At 55.4% G+C, this 6,213-nt stretch overlaps 1 long non-coding RNA gene across 1 annotated transcript; it reads right to left on the bottom strand.

Moving 5' to 3' along the window:
• Positions 1-363: 363 nt before the first annotated feature.
• On the bottom strand, positions 364-4,256 carry LOC143785040 (uncharacterized). The gene is made up of 2 exons (XR_013217950.1): positions 4,225-4,256; positions 364-1,136 (listed from the first exon to the last, which is right to left on the bottom strand). It is a non-coding gene; the product is annotated as an uncharacterized LOC143785040 (long non-coding RNA).
• Between the last annotated feature and the right edge of the window lie 1,957 nt (positions 4,257-6,213).

Genomic DNA, 6,213 nt, shown 5'->3' with positions numbered 1-6,213 from the left:
ACATTTACCAGTTTATAAGGGAGGGAGGGTGGGACAACAGCTTCCAAGGGTCAGCCGGGGAGAAAGAGGGAGAACCTGGCCCCGTCATTAGAATTTAACCCCTGAGGGTGTGGCCTGACTCACCTCTTCTCCCCGGTTGGTCCGCTGGGCGTCCCAATCATGACCTCACCTGGGGAGGTAGTGGGAGGGGGGAATTTTGGCACTGCACAGATTTCCCCTCTAGCTGTCCCTTAGGGGCTCTGCAGTCAGAGGCACGTTCCTTATACAGTGCCGTGCCTACCAGACTGCAGAGACCCGTGTGTCGTAACCAGTGCCTTCCCCCCGTCCCACCATTCCGTAATAAAAGACACCGACAATCCTGGATGGGTTGAACAGGTCGGTCACAGTTTTATTATTTGCAAAGTAGAGAAAGGCAATTACACATCGCGACGCACTCATTGCTGAAGGCCCCAGCCGATGACCGCTGGGCCAGCAAGCCGATGAGAGGTCACGAACCTTTGCCCCCCTCTACTTACCGCCACGGAGGATCATGTGTATGACCTACACAAGACTCCGACCCCCACACAACATCCTTAGAGCCTGTTCAACACCATCCCGCAAACCCTCCAAACTTATGTTGAGCCCGATGTCCGTGAGGTGGATGCCATCCAGTCTTAGCAAAGCAAAATTGTTCCCTTCTCACTCTTGGTGTCGAACCACAATGTCGTACTTTTCTCACACAAACTTCGACATCTTTGTGTTAATCCTTTTTCTTGCGTTTTCAATGGCTTTTACGTCCTTAGCTCCGTGCCAGACCGCTCGAGGTATTATCTCGGACCACACCACCGCCATATCTGGTAATAAACAGACAAAGCGATCGATGTCTGTTGACATTACTGTGTACAGCTCGGCCCCTTTCCGCTTCCCAAAATCATTGCCTCCGGCATGTAGGACCAGAACCACCGGCCCCTTGGCCCTCTTAGTGATGTCGACCATCTCCGGGAAGATCTGCCGCCACCGGAGCCCTCTGATGCCTCTCTAGTTGACTTCCAGATTCGGGAAGCCAAACTTGATTCCGCCCGGCCTCAGTTTGGCCCTTTTGCGCGCCCGGTAGACAAAAGAATGCCCCACTACCCGGACTGTGGACCTACAGCTGCCTGTAAGAGACAAAAAAGTGTTAAAGCAGGTCCGGTCTTATGTATCTTGCGAAGCATGCGGATTTCCAGCGGCCCATTCTCTGCACCTCAACTTCCGATACCCCCGCTCTAGCTGTTTCGGTAGCCGCCCCTATTCGGAAGGAATGTGTCCCATATATATTTTTTTTTTTTTGAGCCACGCCGACCGCCTCTAGGCACTGTGTAAAAATCGCTTGCACTTGATATTTTGTAAGAGGGGACCCGTCGTTGTTTGAAAGAAAAATCTACCCGGATGTATGACCATCGTATAGTGTTTAACTATTTTTAGCGGGCATATAGGGGCCGTCTGACGCCTTGACCAATCCATGTCCCCCTCCCGGTGGGGTCGCGTTTGGATCTACATACTCCAATGTGCAGAGCTTCGCTGCATATGACGAGGTCTTCGTTGATTAAACCGCCTACTGATGCTGTTTTTTTTTTTTTTTTTTTGTTTTTTGACTGCGGCACTAATTCACTGATGCGAAGCGCCCCGAAGAAGGCGATTGCGAACGCTGCAGATATCAGCGTTGCCTCGTATTGTGACTTGCACACTGATGAAGATATTGTAACTACGTCGTGCAGTAGCTTTAAGGAAACTGGGCGACGGCATTCCTGACTAGGTTGGAGCCCTTTCCAGCCTTTAACGGCTTGTTTGATGAGAAAATATTTGGTTATGTCCATCCACCCCAGCAGCTGAGAGAAGAAGGCTATTCCCGATAAATGACGGTACGCTAATGTCCCTGACGCACCTCTACGCCTGAGCCGTTCTAAGAGTTCTACAAAGACGTCGCATCTCGCCCGTTCGCACCTGTCGACTGGCGTTCCTTGAGTTAGTGAGCACCACTCCTCCCACGCCTTACCGTAAACCTGCCAAGTAGCCGGTGTCACTGAAGCACGGATCACGAGCATCAGTGATTGGCCACCATGTCCAAGAGGGAAGGAGGACATTGTAGGCCCGATGTTTGCGCCTTGGGGAGGAAGAGTTTGAATGCCTGCCAATCGGAAGATAACAAAGAGTTAACAATTTTATCATCTACAGATGCTGTAACGGCACCAGATGTTGTGTTTCAGGCATAGTAGTGCTAGGTGGCGCAACAGCGCGAGTGCTGGCTGAGAAGAAGAGGGCATGCTGTTTAGGGCTATTGCTGTTCTCAGCTGTTTGGTTAGAAATCGGATGTTCGTATTTTCCAATTGAGCCCCCATAGCTCGATGCCAAGATCTCTACCAGTGCTGGGTCACGGCCCCATGCGGCCGTGGTCCATAGTTCAGGCCATTGGCCTTTTCACCACTGGTCCTTGTAGATTGCCGCAAAACCATCTGCAATATTTCCACCGACCCTTAGGCCTAAATCTTTGTTTGGCGTCCCCCGCGCCATAACGCATGTATGATGTCAAGCCCATAAATAATCTCATTTACTGTCCTCTGAGCATATTCCCGGGGACCTGTATTCATTGCCCGCATTATGAAACCATATTTCACCCATTTGTAAAGTCCACCTCAGGGACGCTTGTTCCACCGTCCGCCGGACCATTGAGTTCGCCAAAATGAAAACACTCACCGCTATCTGCTTCTGGCAGAGTGACTCCCATTGATGGAGGAACTCCTGCTCCAGTGTAGTTTATTCTCCTTTGCCGTAAAAGCCCGTTCGGCATTGATTTATCATTGATTCGTCATAGCTGTATTAACCGCCTTTTTTGGCATCGATTCAAGTAACCACCTTTTTCGGCATTAATTCCTTAGTGATCATACCATGCACACCGATTGCGTGTCGCAGGAGGAGTGACATCCGCCAACGGAGGAACTCCGACTCCTGTGTAGCTCATTTGTAAACCCTTCGGTTGAAGGATGAAAACCGGCTCCCGTTGGTTGGACTGGCTGGTAGCCCTGGGTGAAGATTCACTCAGGCTGTCAGTCAGCGATGGAGCACACAATGATTTTAATGGGCCCGCCATCGAGCCTAGTTCTACTCCTTTTTGAAAATCTTGGGAATTCGCGTGCTGATTTTAACTTGGGACTGTGCTCGAAGGGGATATAGAAGCCGTATTTAAAGCAGAAATGTGGTTGCTGTGCCGCTTCTTATTGGGATAACGGTTTAGCCATGGGCCATTGCGGTTAAGTTCACCGGGGTTAAACGTCGCAGGCGCTCTGTTTTGCTTGGCGGGTACACCTGAATGCAGGGTGTCCACCTCCGCAGGAGGAGCATTCGTGTCTATATTTACAGGACCCTTGGAAGCGGCAGTATCCGTCGTTAAAAAGTAAGCCGGCCCCATGTCCGCGTCCGACCCCTGTATTCTGGCCTGCTGTTGCTGAGTGATAAGTGGTCGCTGATGAAAAGAGGGGCTGTTTTTTGGGACAGCATGAATCGTAACCATACGTCCGTCACTTTCACACCCCAGCCCAAGTCTGGTTGCAAGGCCAGCCGCCTGCGGAACTCCTCGTCGTACCGTTTCCATGCAGACCCGCCGTGACACTTATATGAATTATAGATTAGGGCCTGATAGACAAATAGTTCGGAACAGCGTTCAGGCCCATGATACAGCCGAGAAACGCGAAAGCCTGAAGCCAGTTATTCATCGCTTGCGCTATTTTTGGTTTGCCCTTATCTTGTAAACGCGCGGTATGAATTATATATTAGATCTTGGTAAATAAGTAATTCGGAACAACGTTCTGGGTGATTTTAAATTATTTGCAGTAGTTTGGCAAGGGTCTGGGTTTAAAAGGGATATAAAAGCCGTTTTTAGAACCGAAATATAGCAGTTCCGCCGCTTTAACCGCTTGCCTATTCTCCTTTCCTTGTCGACGGACTGTTGGTCGGCCGATAACAGTGACCATATATCTACGCCAGCATTATCCCAAATTTTTTGCTTTGTCTCTAACTCAACGTGCGCTCCTAGTGGGCTAACACCACAGAAAAATGCATCCTTGTGCAGACTAGCTGCTTGGGTGGTGCTAGTGTCAGTTGGTACGCCTGGGCGTGTCAACTGCTGAACTAGGGTCTTAATAGCGGCTGCCAGCTCGCTTTCTCCCGCATTTTGTGTTGTAGAGTGCTCACCGATGTCAAAGAACTCACCGCTGTCAGATGCGGGCCGAGTGTCTTCGGACGGAGGTCCTCTGGCTCCTGCCGTGGCGCTGTCCTGGTGCTGGCCGCCCGCCCAGGAGGATGAAGATGGCGTGCCAGCGGCCAGCGCCGTGGCACGTGGATGTCTTCTGCTGCATTGTGTCTGGTGCCGAGCGTCCCCTCGAGAGGGAGGTGCTCCGGCTTCTATTGTTTTGATGGTTCGGTGCTGGCTGGTGGACCGGGGAGGTACGTATGGCGTGTCTCCCCGTGCGTCAGCCCAGGATGGAGCACGTGACGGATGACCTCTGTCGTGTGCTCGAGGATGGGGATGTATTCTGCTGCATTGTGTCTGGTGCCGAGCGTCCCCTGGAGAGGGAGGTGCTCCGGCTTCTATTGTTTTGATGGTTCGGTGCTGGCTGGTGGACCGGGGAAGTACGTATGACATGTCTCCCCGTGCGTCAGCCCAGGATGGAGCACGTGACGGATGACCTCTGTCGTGTGCTCGAGGATGAGAGGCTATTGGGGCTCCAATCTCTGCCTGGTCCGTAACGGGGGGTGTCAGTGTCTGTTCCCACCGGGTACCCGCTCTGGGTGTCCGGTGAGACCGCCGTCTTTCGGCATGCGACCGGTACCGCCCGTTGTAACTCCCCGATGTCTCTGAGCCAGTTGTGGATGGCTCCTGCGTGAGTGGTGTCGGCGTCTGGAGTGGGAATGCCGACAGCTAGAGGGACGGCAGGAACGGTGGTAGGAGTCTACTGATGAGGGTGAGGACGATCTGCGGCATCTATGCCTGCGATCGCCCTGTATCGGGGTTGCGTTAGGTGCATTTACCTAGGGAGTAGGGGGGACGTTACCTTGGCCGTGGGGCGTGAGTGGCGGTGCAGGGGGTAGGGCAGGGAAGGTGCGGAGACTATTAGGCTGGCACCGCAGGGTGATCGCAGAAGGGCGGGGACAGATAGGAAACTGTCTGCGATTTGCGTTTGGGAGCATGGGGGTGTTGGGGGCGCGTAATTTATTGCAGCTGTGTTAGTGTTTGGTGCGACCGTGTGCGTGTTTGGTGCGTACATTCCTGGCTGCGGAGCGTGCTGGCTGGTCTCGATAGACCAGTCATCATGCTCTGCGGCCGTGTTCGTGGCTCTGGCCCCCGACTGCCTGCTCCCCCGCACAGGCAACGCCGATGTGCCTGCTGGGGGGACATGGCGGGCAAGGGGTGGGCTGGCCAGAGGCCCACGGTGGTGCCGTCCTGTTCTGGCAGGGGCCGGTCCAGCGCTCGGTGGTGGGTACTGGCACGGGGTGCTAGTGAGCGCTGTCTGTGAGGCGCCCCCCCGACCGATTTGGCGGGTTGGGGCCCCACAGGCTAACGCTGCGCTGCTGCTGCTTCCCGGGGAGTAGGTGGGCGGGGCTTGGCGGTCCCATGCCGGCATCAGGGAGGGGAGACTCCCTGACGCTGCAGGGGACTCGCGGTGTGCCTGGGCTGGCTGCCCCCCGGTCCTCTTGGGCGGCTGGCGCGCCGCCGAGGACCCCGAGGCAGCGGGCGATCCCCTGCCTGCCTCCGCAGCGCTGCATGCCTGCCGGGAGGAAGTGGGGCCGGAAGTGGGCGTGTCCCACAGGGCCCGCGCTGCACTCTGGGAGGCAGGGCGGCCTGTGTAAGAGGGGGAGGCTGCCACTGTGTGCGCCGGGCCCTGGGCCTTAGATTGGGGACCGGAAGTGACCGGGGCCCGGGCGCACTTGTAATTAGGAGCGGGCGCATGGCACCGGCGGACAGCGGAGCCTGAAGTAAACGTCGCGACGCCCGCCGCGCCCCCCGGAGCCGCACGTGGGGCAGAAGCGCGGCGGCTAGTCAGCACCGGCTCTGCTCCAACATACAGGCGCTCGGGAGGACGGGAGGAACGCCCCGAGTGTCTACATGGCGTCGCAGCTGCACCACGATCAGCGGGAGCGCCGGGAGCTGAGAGAGGAGGCCCAGGGGGACCGGGGTCTGCGGTGGACGGGGCCAACACT

The sequence above is a fragment of the Ranitomeya variabilis genome, chromosome 7 (genome assembly GCF_051348905.1).
Source record: "Ranitomeya variabilis isolate aRanVar5 chromosome 7, aRanVar5.hap1, whole genome shotgun sequence".
In the NCBI taxonomy this organism is placed as follows: domain Eukaryota; kingdom Metazoa; phylum Chordata; class Amphibia; order Anura; family Dendrobatidae; genus Ranitomeya; species Ranitomeya variabilis.
Note: the sequence above shows the minus strand (reverse complement) of the source record. Positions and strands in the feature narration are given on the sequence as shown.